This window comes from Neophocaena asiaeorientalis, unplaced genomic scaffold (genome assembly GCF_003031525.2).
Source record: "Neophocaena asiaeorientalis asiaeorientalis breed wild unplaced genomic scaffold, Neophocaena_asiaeorientalis_V1.1 scaffold308, whole genome shotgun sequence".
NCBI classification, from domain to species: Eukaryota; Metazoa; Chordata; class Mammalia; order Artiodactyla; family Phocoenidae; genus Neophocaena; species Neophocaena asiaeorientalis.
Window position 1 is genome coordinate 5,485,875 of NW_020172768.1, and position 21,654 is coordinate 5,507,528.

Genomic DNA, 21,654 nt, shown 5'->3' on the forward strand with positions numbered 1-21,654 from the left:
ATAATGAGGAATTTTTAAAAATAAGAACTCCTTTTAAAAAGAACTGGGCAACAACAAGGTCCTACTGCATAGCACAGGGAACTATATTCAGTATCCTGTGATAAACCGTAATGGAAAAGAATACGAAAAAGAACGTGTATACATATGTATAACTGAGCCACTTTGCTCTACAGCAGTAATTAACACAACACTGTAAATCAACTATACTTCAATTAGAAAAAAAAAGAACTGGGCTGTCAGGTGAGTAACTGAGTTTTCAGTCACTGAAAATACAGAGGCAGAGGGTATGTGCTTCTCTCCCAAGGAAAATGTAGAAGAAACTCTGATACTGGGAAAAGGTAAAACTATGTATAACCGGGAGGCCTATGTAACTGCAGTATGAACGTGTAGCTCTATATGCAGAGACAAGTGGTATGAGACACAAGGCAAAATGGAAGTTAAACCCTGAAGTAACCTTTCTCTCTTAAAAATTCCCTGCTGTCAGCTTACTCTTGTCATTTGCCTCCTCACAAAAATCAAGGTAAATTCCTCCATCCTACAAAATTAATTACTTAAGACTAAAGCAGCCTTGTCTCAAGGGATTTTTTTCCATCCTCCAGAAAATCATAACCTTCCCTGCTGCTCTCAGGATGCTCTGATTTATCATTATCATTGAAAACCTTGTCTCCCATCCCCACGATGGATGGCACCTCTCTGGCATCAACAAATATGTTTTAATAGGAAAGCTAGGGATACAGTACATATCTAGACAGAGCCCATGCCCCTCAAACAGCCTGCAGAACAAGGGATTATAAATGTAAAACATAAGCAAATAAACTAAAATGAAGAAAATAAAATGGGGTAATATAGAAGAGAAAGACTGGGGTACTGCACGTACACAGTAATCACAAAGGCCTCTCTGGGGTAGGAGAAGGCAGTCACACAAAGATCTGAAGGAAGTACATTCCAAGCAAAAGGAACAGCAACTGTAAATCCCTGAAAAGATACATGCTTAGCTTCTTCAAGGGATAAAAAAAGAGCATCATCCACTATACACCTATTAGAACGGCCTAAATCCACAATGCTCACACCACCGAGTGCCAGCAAGGATGTGGGACAAAAGGAACGCTCGTCCACTGCTGGTGGCAACGCAGCCACTTTGGAAAACAGCTGGGCAGTTTCTTATAAAACAAAACATACGTTTACCATACAATCCCACAATCACAGTCCTTGGTACTTAACCGAAGGAGCTGAAAACTTATGTCCACAAAAAAACTGCACACGGATTGTTTATAGCAATTTTATTCATAACTGCCACAACTTGGAAGCAACCAACATGTCCTTTAGCAGGTGAATGGATAAACTGTGGTACATCCAGACAATGGAATATTATTCAGTGCTAAAAAGAAATGAGCTATCAAACCATGAAAAGACATGGAAGAAACTTAGATACACATTACTAAGTGAAAGCAGCCAATCTGAAAAAGCTACATACTGTACGATTCCAACTATAAGACACTGTGGAAACGGCAAAACTATGGAGTCATTAAACAGATCATGATACCCAAGGGTTGGGAGCGGGGGGAGGTGAGGGATGAACAGGCAGAGCACAGGGGGATTTTAGGGCAGTGAAAACTACTCTGTATGACACTATAATGGTGGATGTATGTCATTATACATTTGTCCAAACCCACAGAATGTACAACACCAAGAATGAACCCTAATAAAACTGCGGACTTTGGGTGGTAATGGTGTGCTGCCACAGCTTCATCAGTTGTAACTAACGTCCCACTCTGGTGGGGAACGTTGACAGTGGAAGAGGCTGTGTGTGTGAGGGCCGGCAGGATGTGGGAAACACCTGTACCCTCTGCTTGATTTTGCTGTGAGCCTAAAGGTGCTCAGAAAAAAAAAAAAAAAAAAAAAAAAAAAAAAGCCCATTAAGGAAAAAAAAGGAAGAATCACATCATTGTGATTGCAGCCCTGTGAACAAAGGAGAAGACAGAGAAAGACGAGGTTGGAGAGGAAGCAAGGAGCCAGACCATGCACTGCAGGCATTCTGGACATTTTTCATCGTGGTTGGGGCTGTTCTGTACAATGCAGGATGCTCCGCATCCCTGGCTTCTACCCACTAGGTGCCAGCAGCACACTCCCCCCACCACCCGTCCCCCAGTCCTGACAACCAAAAATGACTCCAGACACTGCCAACTGTCCCCTAAGGACAAGATCTTCCCCAATTAAAAACCACTGATACAGGGCCTCACAAATGGCCACAGTGGAGATTTTGTTTCCATAATAAACCTTTAAGTTTTAGTTTTAGTGTTAAGTGTACTGGAAAGCCAGTAAACAGGTGATACAATCTGATTAACATTTAACATTATTTTTGGCTCCTGTTATAGGACGGGTGAGGAGAGTAAGGGCAAGAGTAGAGGCAGCGAAGTCTGCTGGCAGTTTTCCAGAGGAGAAAGGCTGCCAGCCTAGGTGTTAACAGTGAAAAAACTATGAAAAAACGTAGTCACGTCCAGTTTGTATTCTGTAGGTGGAGCTAACGGGACTTTAATATGAGATGAGAAGAAAAAATGGAGGATAACCCCAGGGGTTTTGGCCTGCACAACTGGGTAGACAGTGGTGTCACTTCACTTGAGAAGATGAAGACTTTGGAAAGGTGGAGGGAAGAGTAAATGAAAGAAAGAGTAATTCATAGTTCTGCTTTGTTCACATTACATTTGAGATGTCTATTAGACATCCAAGTGGAGGAATGGCATTAGATGAGTCTAGAGCTCAAGGGGGAAAAAAAAGGAATCTGAGCTCCCTCAGCATATAAATGGTATCTGAAACCATGAAAATGGATGAAATCACACGAGGAGAGCCCGGGGACACTCCAAATTTTAGAGTGGGGGGTGGGTAGAGATAAGCTGCAAAAAGACATAGAGAATGAGTAGCTACGAGGTCAGAGAAAGTAGTTGGCCAATGTGAAATGCTGATGAGAGGTCAATAAGACATAGACACTGCTGATCACTGGCTTTGACAAGACACAGGTCATTGCAGCCTTGATTAAAAACAATGTCAGTGAGTGGAGAAACAAGAGCTCAAACGGATCAGGCTAAAGAGAGAACCAGTGGTAAGGAAGTAGACACAGCAAACATAAACCTCTCCTGTTGCAAAAGGGAACAAAGAAATTGGGCAATAGTTGAAGGGAAACATTAAGGTGGAGGAGAGGGTGGTTTGACAGACGTGATTTATTCAGTTAAGGTATTAGGGGCTCCAACAAGACAAAACTGTATTCCTTTCTCACTTAACCACCCAGAGATAAATGAGCAGTAGTAGGGGTGGCTCTGCTCCACGAGACCATCCAAGGATCCATCTTACTGATCCATCTCCCCCTAAAGTGCTGCTCTCACCTGCAAGGTTGAATAACATGTACCAGCACTACATTCTCCTGGCAGAAAGGAAGCAGAAAGCAACCTGCTTTCCTTTCTAAGGCCATGACACAGAAATCACTCGCATCACTTCTGGTCATATCCATTTACCCAAACTTCATCATGTGGTCACATCGAGCTGTAAGAGGGAGGCTAGGAAATGTAGTCTAGTTGGGCATCCATGTGCCACAGAAAACCTGAGGGCCATATTACTGAAATGAAGTTGCAGAGAATGGCATTTGGTGAACAATTAATCACTGCTGCGAGTAATATAGGGCATGTCTGCATACTAAAAGAGATGATCCAGTAAGGAGAGAATAATAATTTAAGGAAAAAAATAATGGCAGGAGTGAAAGCCTTAAGAAGGGAAAAATGAATGAGATCCAGGGCTCAGAGTTATTGACCCAGAAGCAGGGACACTTTGGTCTCCTGTCACTTCTCACATGCTTGACTTTTCCAGAAGAAAAGTTGCCCCTTGAATGCATTTCCAGCAAATTAAAGTAACCCTTTCCTTCTATCCAGTAAATCAAGCAATTATGCAAAATGAGCATAAAACTCTGGCCTGGATTGAGCAGTTCTCACTTGAGCTGTCTCCTAACAGGCTGATTCAAAGATGCTGCCTCTCTGTCAAAGAGAATATGACTAAATTTCAGAGCTGGAGACAGTCTACAAAGCTCATGTTACAAATGTTCAGGGCCACATGGCCACAAAGCCACAAAGTATCCTCTCCAATAGTACACCCAAGTCCTCGAACCACCAGATCAGGGATCATCCCACTGTCCCCTTGTCTACTCTTTTATAAATATTCTTTTTCATAATATAGTTTATCTCCCCAGTGGAATGAACACTTCCTAAGGGCAGAGACTCAATGCCACCTTCTTTCATATCTATCTTCCACTGCATTTAGCATGGTACAAAATACTCACTTGTACTGAATGGATACTTTTCAATTCACTGATAAAAGAGATTTGGTTTCCTGCATCCTACCGGAGCCAGGATTGTTACCGAATCCGGAAGACCACTGGATTTCAGGTTCTCCTCAGGTAGAAGGTCAATGGAAACTGGGCAAGTGCAAGAGGATGGTCTCTACTTTAAAAAAAAAAAAAATCAAAGAATCATGGAATTTTGGAGCAAGAAAGGATCTTAGAGACCTGTAGTCTGACCCCTCAATTTACATATAAGGTAAATGAGGTTTAGAGAAATGAATTACTCGTCCAAAGTCACAGATTATTTACAGCAGAGCCAAGAGAAGAACCCAGGTCCTGACTTCAAGTTCAAATCTCCTTTCTGTGTTAAACAAAGATCTCCTTTGTCTGTCCTTAATATACTAGGTAATTTATAAAGTACACATAATATGTTCTTCAAAACTGTTGAAAATACTACTCATCTTAAGAGTCCTTTCACCACATACCTCACCAATAAAAAGAGGAAAAGGAATTACTGTTTCCATCCTACACACAAGGGAACAGAACACAAGGGAACAAAAACAATGCAATCAAATGGCCTGCCCAAGACCACAAGGCTGAACCCCAGATAATAAAAATTTTACTATTTTAAGGGAAAATGAATGGAATATTTATTTTAGAATTCTTCCCCAGAATGTGGTGCCTATCTTTCCTAACAGAGACAACGTAAACATATCATATACCACATGGGTCACGTATGCTTTTCCTCTCAGTGCTTTCCATCTCCACAGCCTCCAATACTAATGTATACTATGATCCATGGCATAAAATAAAGTAGTAAATGAATATATGATCATAAGCCAAATAAAAGGATCTCCCTGAAAATCAGAATTCTACTTCCACTCTGAACATTCTGATTCATAAATTTCTTATGAGAAATTAAACCAAACACCTTGTTTCTCACCTCCTTTTACCTTCCTAAAACAATCTCCTTTAAATACCAAGGAAGTCCCCTTGTCCAGGGATACTATGAAACTATGAACATCTATTTTACCAAATCTTTACATTTTGCTACCATGAGGAGTATTCCCTCTCAACCTGCATCTCTTCAAAGAGGAAATCTCTGGTTGGTTTTGTTGTTTATATGTTTTAACCTCAAAAGAGAATAGTGTCTCCTCGTGATGGTGGGTCTTCTTTAGGCCTCTACTGTTTTTGAGGTGCTACAATCAGAACCCTGCAGTGTAGTTTTCCAGGGGCTGCAGCTCTACAGTTTGATGAAAGGCCCTCTGCCCCACCAAGGACAGAATGGGGACAGCATGAATGCCCTCCCATGTCTCCCTTGTATCATTCCACTGCATGTAAGCAACACCTGAGGTGTAAAACTGCACAATTTGTAGGATGGCAAGAGTCACACTGGCCCCAATTCTGTTCTGTTTGACTCAGTCAGAACAATGGCCTCTGTTTATTTGCTCACTCTTAGTTTAGGATTAATGTTAAATAAACCAGCACTTGAAGTTGGGAAGCACATCCAATTTGTCAATTGTAAGATAATTTAAACCACATACTTCAGAAAGCAGCTTAACATCGAAGCTTCTAGATAGTACACTAGGTCTTATCTTTAGGGAAAAAAATTAAGTTTTATTATTCCAATTCTGAAGAGGATATTAGAGAGATGCTAATGCAAATCATAAGGGAGACTTAGAGTGTCAAATACATTTAAAAAGTTATCTAACGTTGGCCTTATTTAATGTTGTTTCTCAAATATCTGTCTCAAAAAGATAAAAAACAGGGCTTCCCTGGTGGCGCAGTGGTTGGGAGTCCGCCTGCCGATGCTAGGGGACACAGGTTCGTGACCCGGTCCAGGAGGATCCCACATGCCGCGGAGCGGCTGGGCCCGTGAGCCATGGCCGCTGGGCCTGCGTGTCCGGAGCCTGTGCTCCGCAGCGGGCGAGGCCACAGCAGTGAGAGGCCCACGTACAGCAAAAAAATAAAATTAATAAATAAAAAACAGGAAACACCAAAACCAACATAGAACTGGTATTTAAATTCAGCTTGCAAACATATATTAATACCAAGAAATTATCAAGAACCAGGATCTCTGAAAAAAAGAGCATTTCACCCATTCTTAATCATCTAAATAAGTGATTAATAAGAATACAGTACAACATACGGGAAACTTCTCAAGCCATTCCAATTATCAGTTGTTAACTAAACTAATTGTTTCAGTAAAGGAGAAAGTTCCATACCAAGTAGCATACCACTCAGGAGAACAATTCTATAATACTGGGGCAAGGTGATGTGCAGTATTTTAGGCTTATTGTTTACACTAGAATTCATGATCACTGTCATGTATAACTCACTAAGTACTTACTGTATGCCTAAATCGTATTAAGCTTTGACGTGTAACATTTCATTTAATCATCACCACAACCTTCTAAGACAGATTCTATATTCTCTGATTACAAAGGAGGTACGTGAACACCAAGTTGTTAATTCGTTTGTCCAGGATCAAAGTTTACATCACAGCTGGTACTCAAATACAAGTCTATCTGACTCCAAAGCAAAAATTAGTACCTTTCCAGGGGTCTTAACCCCTATAATGCTATGATAGGAAATAACTCTGTGCTAAGTAAAGCAAAAATTTGTAAGTCCTACATCAAAGATTGGCAAACTTTTTCTGGAAAGGGCCAGCTAATAAAATTTGGGGGCTATGCAGGCCATACTGTCTCTGTTGCAAGAAATCAACTCTGCTGCTGTACTGCCAACGCAGCCACAGACAATACATAAACAAGTATGACCGTATCCCAATAAAACTTTATTTATGAGCACTGATATCTGAACTACATGTAACTTGAACATCATGAAATATTCTTTTTATTTTTTCCAACCATTTAAAAAATGTTCATTCTTAGTTCACAGGCCATACAAAATACAAGCTGCAGGCCAGATCTGGCCTACATGCTGAATTTTGCCAATGTCTGTCCTAAATAATGCAGACAAAATATTTTTTGCTAAACAGCTCTTTTCATTAACTCCTAACTTGTAATCTCCTTTAATATTCTGAACTGATACTTAAAAGAAACTCAAAGTCTCAATAAACTTGACATCTGTCCCAAAATAATCAAAACTCTGGAGTCCAAAACTGTAGACACCACATATGGATCTCCTAAGAATGAGATAGAATCACACGATTCTGGAACTCAAAGAGATCTAACACATTCTAATTCCTTATGTGCATTTTTTAAAACTGATAGTAAGACATTTAAAACAGCTCAATACTAAGTTTATAGGTAATGACAGTAATACCTTACACGTATAAGAAGTATTACAAAGCATTTTCACATCCTTTCTCTCATCTGACCCCTCCTCTGTAAGGAAGATAGTGCAAGCCTTCTCATCCCCATTTTACACCTAAGGAAAACAGGCTCAGAAATGTAAATAACTTGCCCAAAGCAGGGACAAGGCCACACAGCTACTAAGCAGCATTAACTGCAACTATGACCTGATTTCAAGTCCTTGCTGCCTCTTAACTACTTCCATGGACATCAAATTTCTCATTAATGGGTTAAACCCTAAAGATTTTCAAGAATATTAGTCAAAATCTTTAAATGCAATGAAAACGTTTAGCTCATTTCATTCGATTTTTATTCTGCTATCACAGTCTTCTGAAGAAAACAGCTGTTAATTCTTGACATTTGTTAAATGCATTTACAGTCAATAGCGAACCTATGTGTACTGTGCAGACAATACACCCAGACCAGCTTAGAAAGGGGAAACACTGCTGAACAAGTCATCTAAACACAGAGTAAGAGAAAGAGAAATGGAGACGAATGAACCGCCATTAAAGTCTTGGCCCAACTGTGGAATAGCTTCTGGTGATTAGAAAATCATGTGGAGGTTAGGAAAAGAAAATAAGAGGAACGAAACTACTGGAATTCAAACCAACATCAAAGACTCTAATGACAGTTGAGCCTGCCTGTCTGCTTCTTGGTCTCGCCCTAGAAAACAAAAAGTTATATAACCAACGAAGGTTCTTCCAACTAACATTTCCTCTGTGGCCCACTTACACGCTATCACCCACCTCAGTCTGCATCTCCATACAGTAAAAAACTGGGCTTCCACCCCAGCTAGGCCTGGACAAGTCTCTGTCCAAAGTGCTGCTTTATTCCACGGACGGCTATAGGGACGATGGTATGAAGATAACCAGCTTGAGCACAGTTCCAACCTCACACCGTCCTAGGATACTTATTCTATAAAGCGTCACACACCCAATTTTAGGAATGAAGTAGACTCCAGATATTCCTGAAAATGGTAATCACAACATCATAATATTCCATCTTCACAAACAGCCCTATTAAAAAATAATTCACACCAATGAGGGCTTGAAAAACTTTGACATCATGTTGTAGCAGCAATTAAAGCTTCTATTTCCTTCACTCTCAAGTTCAAGGACCAAATGTCAATATTCCGAGTTAGATTTCAATTTACCCAATAAGGAAAAATATATTAATGAATCACAACCGTCACTACCCAAAAATATTACAACAAATTCAATTACTGATTCAAACTAGCACATTTTCTGGACCCTAAGAGCCACGGTACTCTAGCACCATATGCTTTTTTTCTTCCAACAGAAATACAAATACAGACAACGTTTACAAAAGCAACCAATGTATCAGAAGTTATTCCCATTCAGACTGACTTAAAAGGTCTAAATCTGTGCCAAACAAAACTGTGAAAGAATCGAAAATAAAAGATGCTGACAACAATGCAATGTGGCCCAGCTGCCAGCTATCCATGTAGCATCATGCAGTGCCCCAAGCAGTTTAAAAGCAGACTGCAATTCTGCATGCGGATCAAAATTATAATGATCCAAATTCTATTTCCTAAAAGATAACTATCAAACTGCATCCCAAGCATCCTGCTGGGGGTCTCCTCCTCCCCCCCCCCACCTTCCTTAAGCTTCAGCAACAGACGGTGGAGTTATAAAGGGTCCAAAAGTAGACTACAGCTAAGAAATCAGCTTTGACTTTCTCCCTCTACCGTTTCTCGTCATCTGTTTGGGAAATGTTTTAATATGAATATTTACTCAAGTCAACAAATCGAGAAAGGCAAGAAGGGGGCGTGGGGGGTGATGGCGGGGGAAAAGGGCACTAAGTCACCAGCACCGTCTAATGTGCAGCGGCAACTTCAGCCAATTAGAAAGATGAGAGGGAAAACTCCACGGGTGAGCCGGCGAGCACGGCAGGGGGCGGGCACGGCGAGGACGCCCCAGCGGGAACGCGGCCCGGACGCCGGTTCGGGGGTTTGGGCGAGGTCTGCGGCCTCGGCTTCTGCACTGTGCTGCGGTGCAAAAACACAGAACCTGCCGCAGCAGCAGCAGCAGCAGCAGCAGGAAGAGACTTCCTCCGAGACTATGGCAGTGACTCCTCTCCACTGCCAGCTGACCCCTGGGTACTGTCACCGCGCGGCGGAGGAGAGGGGGCGTTGCCGCAAGTCGGGAAGCTCCTCGTCTCTCCATCTCTTAAGCATTTTGGTGTAAAATCAACTCGCATCGGTTATTATTTGGAATCTGGGCCTAAAAGTTCCTTTGGTTGTCTTCTTCATTCAGAGTTATGGACCAGAAGATTGGAAGTGACCTGGCGGGGGAGAGGAAGGACAAGAAAGGGTGAAAGCGCAGCAACCCCCGAAGGTGCATGGCCAGGAGACAAGTGAACCCCTGCCCGTAGATGGCACTGCCCTTGCTTCTCCCCCTGCTCCTTTTGTTCAGCCTCTGAAGGCTGCGCAGCACTTCGACCTGCAACAAGCGTCTGTGTAACAGAACAGATCTTGACATTCTCCCTTTTCTGTTTCGATCTTTTTCTTTTATATTTGTACCTTACCCTCCTTCTGACGCCTTTGGAATCTAAATGTTGGGGACGGGGTTAACCTACATAATTTAACCCAGTACCCAAACCCACCCTTGCCAAATACTGCATCATCTAATGTCACTGCAGAGATTCGGGTCCACTCAGCATTTAGTCATTTCAGTGGGCGTCACTGAATATAAAACGTGGCCTTGACCACAGCAGAATTTCAAGGGCATGGACGTGAAGCAGGATTTCACCACATCCTGGAGAGAAATTAGGGAGTGAACATGCATAATAATCTCACTCTTGCCAACTTCAGTATAATTTTGGTCTTTTTCTAAAGACCAAAATTCTAGATGTTTTCTAGCAGAGAAGGAGGGAAGGGATTGAATGAGGTTCCCATAGAAGCACAGGGTTGGACGGGAAAATTTAAAGATGTGTACTTTAAAGAAATGTATCCCGGTATGGTAGCCATCTACTTGAAACTGGTACACTTAGGATCTGTAATGGTCTTAATGGGTACTTCCTAAGTGCTGGAGAAACAGCCAGGTGAATGAAGAAAACTAGAGACCTGCAGCTTCACACAAACACATAGCTTAAAAATTACTCTTTCTCCAAACTGCAGGAGTTCCATGGGTTCACCTTTTGGCCACAGAGAGCCATCTCTGCCAGAGAGAGAAGAGTGTGCAGAGAGGGATTTAATAACTTGTGTTGTTCCCAGGGATTGGTGAGCATGAAACATAAAATCTCCTGTGATGTCAAAGGAGGTCAGGATGGGACATTTAACCAAGTCACCGTGAGAATGGAGTTTTGCCCAAGGCTTTCATCCCTTGGCTACTCTCAGCTAAGATAATGACATTCTGTATTCTTTCAGAAAGACTTCACATCCCAGAGTTTGGCCATCACACCGCCAAATTCAGCTGTACTGACCGAATGTTAAATGGTTTATGCTCAACTGGTGGAAAAGGTGAATAATACCTACAGGAACTGGAATCTCTACATACATTGAATGACACAGATACTCTATTCCAGGGTCTCAAAACATCTTGGTAACTTTCCCCCCTTTGGTATTGTCTAGTTCAGAGAAAGAAGAAATGGATTCCTTCTGTGTATTCCCGATGTCAAGGGTGTTTGAGCGAGCTCAAGGGTGCTATGCTCCTTACTCTCGTTCTCAGCCAGCACTTCCCCTCCTTGGAAGGAAGCATCCAGATAGCCTACAGATAAGTAGGTATTCTTGCTATACCTGCAGATAAACAGAAGGCTGTGATTTCTGGGCAACTCTGCAGCCATCTGAACTTGGTGCTTCAGAGTCTGTATCCAATTGCCTCTGTCCTAATAACACCTTTAGTTATTCAATACATGTATTCCAATAATTGCAACATTCCCTAAAAACAGAAAAAGCCTGTCTGGATGTAAAACGGTAAATAACTGCATTTGTTATAGTTTGATTCAGTATTCTCAAGGTGAGTGGTCGGGGGGAGCCAGGGAGAAGGCAAATTCCCTCTGTCTCTGAAGCTGTCAGAGGCCTCCTCCTGGCCTCCTTTCTCGGCCTTGACACTGTCGTCTTCCTGACAGTAGCATCTGGGCTCACTCCTGGCATCTCAGTTCTGTTGCACTGCAGTCCCCTCCAGGCACTGAAGCAGCGTCATGGTTCAGACAAGTCGAGCCAGCACAGAGGGCTGCCACAGAGAGGGCTGCCACAGAGACGACCGCATTGCTTGTCCAACCTTGAATTTTAGAGAGAACCTGGAAATTTGAGCAAGGGAGAGAGAGAAAGCTTATTCTCATCCCCAGACTGAAGGCTCAACAGCTGACTTGAGAAAAATGAGTTGCTGAAAGCCATCCAGGCTTAAGAGAGAATTTTCCCAAACTGACATTTGACATTGCCTTGTTTATTTATTTTCTTCCTGGCCAAAGGGCCAGCTCCATGTTGTGTCCCCATTAAACAGGACAACAAAACAGATTTTTGAAAAAGGTGTGTTGTCTGTGTATAGCATCCTCCTAGCTAAGCTGGATGCACACGGAGTAGCCTCTCTAAACGTTGAACCCTTTACCACAAGAAACTACTATTGGGCAACATCTTAGGAAGTGGTCAGTAGTGCTGAATCCCCAGGGCAGTCATTAAAATGATAAACTTCCCCTCTTCTGTCCTCTCCCGGTCACATTTTGGTTCATTAACCTCTATCACAGTAATTTAGAACTTTTGGCTGTTCTCCCACAAAGGTTTTTTTTTCTTCCAGATGCTAAACCTTAACACCAGCTGTACCTATCTAATATCTGCTTTTGAATGTTTAGCCAGATACTAGCTCTACTGCTTTCTCCTCCACTGAGTCCTTCTCCACTTCCAGAATTCTAAATGTCCACTGCCCCCACGGCTCTGACCTTGGGCCTTTCCTCTTCTCTTTCCACCGCCCTCCCAAGGCAGTCTCTCCCAGCCATTGCCCTTTAATAGCCTCCATTCTCTGATGTATATCTTTAACCCTGACCTCTCTCCAGCACTCTGGGCTCCTATACCCAGCTGCCTCCATGACCTCTCTATTTGAATAACTCAAACTTCATGTGTCCAAAGCAGAACACTGGACTTTCTGTATTAAAACCAACACCCAAAATTGCTTCCTTCAAGTCTTCCCCATCTCAGGACAAAAACAACCCTTTCTCTCAAACACCACATTCATTTTAGCAGGAAATCCTTCCACTTCTACCTTCAAAACATATTCTGAATCCAATCTCTTCCCTCCCTCCTAACTGCTAACACCCACGTCTGCCCCCTACAATCTCTCCTCTGGGTGACTAAGTGGTCTCCTACCTCATTCTTACCCCTCCATGGTCCAGTCTCAACTCAGCAACCAGAGAATTTCTTTTAAAATATGAGTAAGAAGTCATTCTCTTTGCTCAAAGCTCTTCAGTGTCATAACACTACAATAAAACCCAAAGTCCTTTCCCCAGCCTTGCAAATCCCTTCAGCCAACACTCACCTCTCCATTCACTCTGTTCCAGCTACGTGGTCTTTAAACCAGGGAGACCCACCTCTTCCTGGCTTTTTTTTTTTTAATCTTTTGGCTGAGCCGGGCGGCACGTAGGATCTTATTCCCCTACCAGGGATCGAACCCGGGCCACCTGCATTGGAACGGTGGAGTCTTAACCACTGGACCACCAGGGAAGTCCCTCTTCCTAGCTTTTAAATTAACCTTCTCAACTACTTTCTAAAATAGTTCTGCCTTCTCTGTCCCCTTCCTCTGCTATTTTTTTTTTTAACAGCACTTATCAATGATTGTGCTTGTTTGTTTGTTTTTATTTATTTATTTATTTTTGGCTGCATTGGGTCTTCATTCCTTTGTGCGGGCTTTCCCTAGTTGTAGCAAGTGGGGGCTACTCTTTGTGGCGCACGGGCTTTGTTGCTCCGTGGCATGTGGGAACTTCCCGGACCAGGGCTCGAACCCGTGTCCCCTGCATTGGCAGGCGGATTCTTAACCACTGCACCACCAGGAGAGTCCCCATGATTGTGTTTTGAAATTGATTATTTATTATTTGCCTCTTTCACTAAAATGAACATCCCACAGGGCAGGACTTTGTTTATTCACCATTGTATCCATGTTGCCTAATACATGAATAAATGGTACTGTCAGAATACAGGATCTGTATCCTCACTTATTTTCTGCCATTCTTTATTGCTATGGATGTATCTTTATTACAAGTGGGAACAAGCGCAAATTATAAAATTATATCATTTTCAATTCACTGCAAATAAAATCAAAACAAATTATACTGGAAATCTAAGATTATATAAAGATTCAATGGAGAGGGGCATTAATGAATAATCTAATTTCTAAAAGGCAAAATCATAGTCTAACCTTGCAATTAGGTTTTGAAATGTAGAAGTTACATATCAAGAGGCACAGAAAATCAAAGGCAAATTAAATGAAGTGCCTTTTCACTTCCAACTGAAATAATCACCATTTTGAAAAGGAATGTGGTAAATTTAAGGAGAGGCTAGTTGTCCCTTTCATTTTTTATCTTGTCCCACTATGTAACCTTGAACAAGTCAACTAACATCTCTTTTTCCATCTGCAAAATGGGCCTACTCGATTTCTTCTTTAGTTGGGTATCATAAAAGTAGAATAATTTAATTATCATGGAAAAGTTTTGGAAGAAAGGAAATTTGGAAATTATCCATGATTATTATGTTTCCCAAACTTCTTTGTCTAATATTTTGAAATGAGGAAGAAATGAATGTATTTTTAAAATACAACTAAAGACTCATGAAAATCACTCAACATTTCTAAATTGATCAGAAAAAAAGCATTCTGAGGTAGCAAAGCAAGATACAGTCACCTGAGTATATCACCCACTGTCTGAGCTCTACAGAATCCATTTTATAGTCAGATGTGAACTTAGACCAGGAAGTGAAAGGAATTGCATTGAAATGTAAGCTTTTGTAGAAGTATTAATTCCACTTCTTATCAAGCAAAATTACGTGGTGGCTCATGAAAGAATGAACAAAGAAGCAACTCAAACATTTCTATATATGAGATCCTTAAGGGGCAGTGAAATGTTTGGAAGGGGAATCAGGTCTCGGGGAGCTTTTGAAGCTGCATCTCTCAAGCAAACATGCTGCTTTATTTAAAATGTATGTTTAATTGAGGTGACTTGGAGGAAATTAAATCTCCCATTGACGGCTGTGACAGTGGTGAGATGTCGCTACTCCTCATGAGAAAACACACACACACATGCACGCACACACAGTCACACACACTCACACATGTCACTCAAGCTCACACAATATTTCACTGTAAACACACCGCGTGCTCCAGCCCTCCCTCCCAGTTCTGGCTGAATCAGCACTCCTCTCAGCTGTGTGGTGATGCTCCCAGGCTCACAGGCTTTTGTGAGATCTAAAGAACTGAAGCCAGTGTTGAGGAAGTGCATGGGAAAGTGACTTGGGAAAGCTAGAGTTCAAAGGGAGGTCATTCAACTCCAGGGCTGCTTCTTCCCCAGGGTGCTCCCTGCAATTCCCCTCCCACGATTTTGTCTTTTATGGCTTCCAGTTTCCAGAGCTTAATGCATCTCAGAAGGTCTAAACCATCTGTGTTTCTCTGCTATATTCAAAATACATGTTGGCTGAGAATGTACCTATGTTTCTGAACCTTAATGCAGTCATTGCTAAGTTTCCTGGGCAACTTGAGAAGAATCATCCAATATGCCATTTTACTGTTTTTATAAAACCACTTGCACTTGGCTTTGGAAGGTATTTTGTATTTAAATATGAATCATCCCTAAATACATTGGGGGTTAGGGATCTTAATACCTCAGACAAAACAATAAAACTACCCTATCAAAATATTATTTCCCTGTTCCCATCTCAATTTTTTCTCTTACGGATTTCATGCTGAAAACAAACAGCGTTACTCCTCAGAGTGATAAAAAAGGCCAGTCTCAAGCAAAGCTGATAACAGACTCAAACTTACCAGTTCACTCCTTCTTTCCTGAGTCATGATCTAATTTTAAAAGTATTTCTCTTTAGTTCTTGATGAGTTTTAACAAAAAAGCAATGACAACCATCTTACTCATGGCAAAAAAAAAAAATACTTCGTTAAGGAGTACTACAGGGACTTCCCTGGTGACGCACTGGTTAAAAATCTGCCTGCCAATGCAGGGGACACGGGTTCGAGCCCTGGTCCGGGAAGACCCCACGTGCTGCGGAGCAACTAAACCCGTGCGCCCCAACTACTGAGCCTGCGCTCTAGAGCGCGCGAGCTGCAACTACTGAGCCCACGTGCCGCAACCACTGAAGCCCACGCGCCTAGAGCCTGTGCTCCACAACAAGAGAAGCCACCGCAATGAGAAGCCCGTACAGCACAATGAAGAGGAGCCCCCGATCAACACAACTAGAGAGAAAGCCTGCCCACAGCAATGGAGACCCAACACAGCCAAAAAAAAAAAAAAAAAAAGAATACTGCAACAGTGATAGAGAAGGTCAAGCAGCTGAGAAAGTTATACTTTAGGTAATTCAGAGTTTTCTGTGCTTTGCGATTCACCTTTTATTAAACGATCTAAGGTATTATCAACAGGTATGAGGCACTATTAATATTGAGAGAAACTGAGGCACAGAAAGATTCAAACTCTGCCTAAAATTCAACCTGTACTTGATCTCTTATTTTTGGCCACGCCGTGCAGCATGCAGGATCTTAGCTCCCTGACCAGGGATCTAACCTGTGCCCTCTGCAGTGGAAGTGGAAGCGTGGAGTCTGAACCACTGGACCGCCAGGGAAGTCCCTGTACTTGATCTTTATTATTCCTCTTTTTTAAAAAAAACAGTTGATGATGCCCAGGTCACATAAAACTGACAAAAATGTTATTGAAGGATAATGTTATCTGTACGTTACAAGAGAGAGCCCAGCCAAACAGAAAAACCCCTGTCCACCCTTTATCCTCCTCTCTCCTACCGGAGGGGAGAAGACTGAGGGGTCCTTGCCCTTGCATTCCCACCACTGCCTCTGGTAACCATACCTGGTGCAGCTGACCATGGCTCTTCCCAGAAGACAGCATCAAAAACAAATCCGCATTCAGGTACTGGGGTGCAAACTAAGTTCCAGTACATGGGTTAACCAAGCCATTGCCATTTCACTACCCAGTCCTTTCTTGGTTTTTTGATGGGCAAGTAAACCTCAGTAAGAGCAATTTTTCCATCCCAACCCATCCCTTAATTACTAGCCCTGCATCCAGGCTGGCTCTCACATCCCACACCTCCCCAAATCATTTGGTACACTTTTGGGGAGAGAAAAGACCTCCACAATGTCACCTTGATACGACAATGGTGTCCTTTTACAAGGAAAACAAAGTCAACCTTCATGTTTTCCCTGAGCAGATCAGGAAATTTTGGTCTTTCTTTTTATCAAGGGAGAAAGATATCTTCAAGGAGATGTCTAAATCTTGGAATTCTTAATTAAGTTTTCATCTGTACGGTATCATGCTGGAGGCTGGGTAAAGAAAAGTGAACAGGGAGCCCTCTCCGTTTCTCAATGCTTAGAGTTTAAGCTGGATCAAATCAGCAAAGGCTAATCTATGGGCACACAGACATCAAACAGCTGTGCAAACACTGGACCGATGCATAAATTAAATACAAAAGTAAATAAAGTATTTACATTAAGTAAAAGTCATGCAGCTGCTGTTATTATTCTCCGTGAAGGCTCAGGAGGGAAGGAGGTACATTAGGCTACACAGATTTTATTTTTCTGTTGGGGATCGTGTCAGCAGGAAGGAGCGGAGAGGTCACAGATGGCCGGAGGAACAAAGACAAACTGTTATGTAACTGTCGTCCACTGATGCACAGCCTCTAAACCGGGTCTTCAGACTGAAGTGAACTTTGTTTCTCAGAAATTACTCTTATATAGCAGACTATGCTTCTAGGAGTTTACGTCAGGGAATCACTTTAAAGAGTCAGAGACCACCCTCATGGGGCAATAACAGGAACCCAAGGAGGTGACCTGAACTGTCCTACCTCAAAGAATATCTTGCTCTTCTAGATGTGTCTGGGGTGAAATTAAAGAAGCTACCGTAGCCTACTGCCATTGGAGACTCTGCCTGCTAGCCCACACCATGGAAATTTCCTGCCTTCTCTAGGTAGGAACTCGGGATGCAGCACAGTTTTATTTAGCCTGAATTCCTATACTCGACACCTGGATCATGAATGGAGACATGAATGATTGATTACCAAGCTGCCCATGAATCTCTCCTTACTTGAGGAGGCGAAAGGAAATATGGGCCTTGGTGCTTATTTTAAATAAAAATGGTATTGTTATTCAGGAACATTCTGGGGAGTGTCCTATATTTGAAAAAACAAAGATTTTTTAAAAAGATAAAACAATACAAACTCATTGTTTAAAAATTAGAATGGCAGAAAAAAGCAGAAGGGACTCTCCTGGTGGCGCAGTGGTTAAGAATCTGCCTGCCAATGCAGGGGACACGGGTTCAAGCCCTGGTCTGGGAAGATCCCACACACTGCGGAGCAACTAAGCCCGTGCGCCACAACTATTTAGCCTGAGCTCTAGAGCCCGCGAGCCACAACTAGTGAGCCCGTGAGCCACAACTACTGAAGCCCACGCACCTAGAACCCGTGCTCCGCAACAAAAGAAGCCACCGCAATGAGAAGCCTGCGCACCACAATGAAGAGTAGCCCCTGCTCGCCGCAACTAGCCCACAACTCGCTGCAACTAGAGAAAGCCTGTGCACAGCAACAAATGCAGCCAAAAATTTTTTTTTTAATTTTTAAAAAGAAAAAATGGAAAAATCCATAATTCTTCAGTTCAGAGATATTCCCTATTAAGATTTTGGTACATTTCTCTTACATATCTTTATAAACATGGCTATATAGAAAAATTTTAACAGATCATATTGAAAATAATGTGTGCAATCTGCTTTTTTCTTTAACAAGTTTTTTCACTTTCCATGTTGATAAATATTTATCTACATTGTTTTTATATGATCATCTGTCCAAAACCTACTTCCTCTAAGATTCTCTTGCTGTTGGATATTTCTAGGGTTGTGATTCTTTGCTCTAAACTGGCAGTGGCTGATGGGTCATCTTTGATGTTAAAAGTGTGTGCACATCATGGACCCATGAGAGTCTGAAGTCTTCCCTCACCTACTAGCTGATGCCTAGAATCCCATGCTCAGTGCCTCTGCCATTGGCTTAAGGATTTTGTCTAGCTAAAAAGTGAGACTGGGGCTTCCCTGGTGGCGCAGTGGTTAAGAATATGCCTGGCAATGCTGGGGACATAGGTTCGAGCCCTGGTCCGGGAAGATCCCACATGCCACGGAGCAACTACGTCCATGCGCCACAACTACTTAGCCTGTGCTCTAGAGCCCGTGAGCCACGACTACTGAGCCCTCACGCCACAACTGCTGAAGCCCACACACCTACAGCCCGTGCTCCACAACAAAAGAAGCCACTGCAATGAGAAGCCCTCGCACCACAACGAAGAGTAGCCCCCGCTCTCCGCAACTAGAGAAAGCCCATGCACAGCAATGAAGACCGAACACAGCCAAAAAAATTAATTAAAAAAATAAATTAAAAAAAATGAATTTAGATACAATTTAAAAAAAAAAGTGAGAGTGCCAGGAGAGGTGCTTCTTAAACGCTTTCCAACTTAAACCTCTCTTTGGGAATTCCTGAGAAGGACCTCAAAGCTGGGTTCCTGGCTCAGGCCTTAGCCCCAAGTTTTGACTGATCAAACCAGAAAAGTTCCAAAGTCCACTCAGGTTGTACTTTTTAATTGACTAAAATCCTTGAGCAGTTGGTAACACAGTTAATGCTGTCTGGTACTAATTGCTACCTAAATTTAGTTTAGTATAGGAAATGCACTCAGTCTTGGCTTATTCCCTTAATACCTGATCCAGATACTCATTAATTTTATTCTCATATTTCTTATATTGTACATTTTTTGGTTTTCTGCAAATGTAAATCTATTTACCTTAGAGTCTGTCTTCATTACTGCATAGTCAGTGAATTAACCCGAGACCTCACTTTTTATTTCACTTCCAAGCAGCAGAACTATGATCAGTGATCTCCAGAATTCCGGACTGGTGCATTCTGATCCCCACGGAGATGGTATAGTTCTTCTTATTCACATGTCCCAATCAGTGTGTCTCTGAGGTGTGTGATCAGAATATACTGGTTACTCTGTAAAAGGCAGAGCCTAAGGAGAAGTGAAGTTTCCTGTTTCTGTGCAACTGTGTGTGTTTGTGTGTGAGCGAGTGTGTGTGTGTGTGTGTGTGAGAAAGAGAAAGAGTTATTTCTCATGAGAAGTGGCGGCCATCTCCAGAGACTGAGGGTCAGCAATGTCAAAGCCTGCCAGGTACTTAAGTGCTAATTGCTGCTGTTACTAAAGTTCTCTTTCCAACAGAGACTCACAGGGCAACCTTGGGGAAATGACTGAATGCTTCCATTCCTTCCATCTCACACCTGGACACCAAGGACAGTAATATTTTCTGACTCCTTCCATCACAAAGGCATAAGAATGAATTCATTTACAGTTGGGGTTTTGAGATTCAATGAAGACGTTAGTACTTCAGGCTCCTTTTATATCGTTTGGATTTTCACTCAACCATTGAGGAAGGACAACTTTGCTGGAGATGTTTCTTTTCTATACTGCTGTCTTGGGAAGGGTACCCAATCGCTGAAGCTTCACAATTATAAGAAGAAAAAGAGAAAGAGATCATCACCACCCACCCACACGTAGTTGGCATTTCAAGCTTTGAGCAGTTAATAACCGCCTCCTTAGGTTGGAAGCTGTTTTGCTTACAATGCTGTTTTAATTGTTCTCACACACTCTACCAAGCCTACCTTCCTTCCTGAAAAGGCTCAGCACAGACCCACTTTTCGGCTTTGAAAAGCAAAAGAGTGGAATGGAGTTTAAAAGGAAATACAAAGGCTTTCATAAAATGGAGTAAGGACCAAAGGCTCTAGCTCTAGAAGGTCAGTATTTTTAAGCAAATACTCCAATTGTTTTCTACTGTTCTGTGTCAATTCACAGAGAGTTGGGGCTTAAAGTGTGGTTGGTCTGGATTCCCTTCCTCTGACGAGGGATTGAGGACGTAGTCACACCACTGGTAGATCCACAGGAAGGAGAATGGATGAAGGAGTCTTCCACAGAGAATTGTGAGTAATGCCAAACAGAGACGGCATGCAGATACAGAGAGGCAAGGATCACAAGCCAGCCAAAGGAGCCTGAAGAGGAAGCCAGAGACCACAGCAAGGGGCAGAGAGACAAGAGGACCAAGACAGGGAGCAGTGGGGTCGACAGCTAAAAGGGAGTCTGTTCTGACCTTGGGACTGAGGCAGGAGGCAGATGGGCGCCCCCCCGCCCCCAGGGTAAGCAGTTGGAGATTCGTTCCCTGTGGACCAATACTCCTAGAGAATAGCAGGACAACAGAGAGGGGGGACTGGGACCTGCCCAGATAGAAGATAAGAGACCACATATTTCTCCTTCTCGAAGTCAAGGAGACCTTCCCAATTAGAAAGCTCCTTGGAGGTCAAAAGGGGAGTGATGTCAACTACCCATAGGCTTCTTCAGTGGAATCCATCTTGGCTGAGAGACGTGCACGCACACAGGGGAGGACCCTGAGATATACCAAATATGGACTCTGAACCAGGCAAAGCAAGATGATTGGCCAAAGGAAACCCGGAAGAAATGCCCCATATAAGTGATTTAAACTACCATGAGGGCCCGACTCTCTCTCTGAGCCAGCCGGTGTGTCTATCTACACGTGCTGTACTCTTGTTTTCTCCTAATAAACACTTTACTTGTTTCCCTACTTTCCATCTTTGTGGGAATTCTTTTCTGCAAAGCCGAAGGGCCAGGGCGTTGTCACTGCTCACTGGTCTAGTGGCTAGGATTCGGTGCTCTCACTGCCACGACCCGACCTCAGTCTCTGGCCAGGAACCGAAACCCTGCTTCAAGCTGCTGCAGGCCGGGGCCACCCGAGGTCAGGACCAAGGTTTCTATC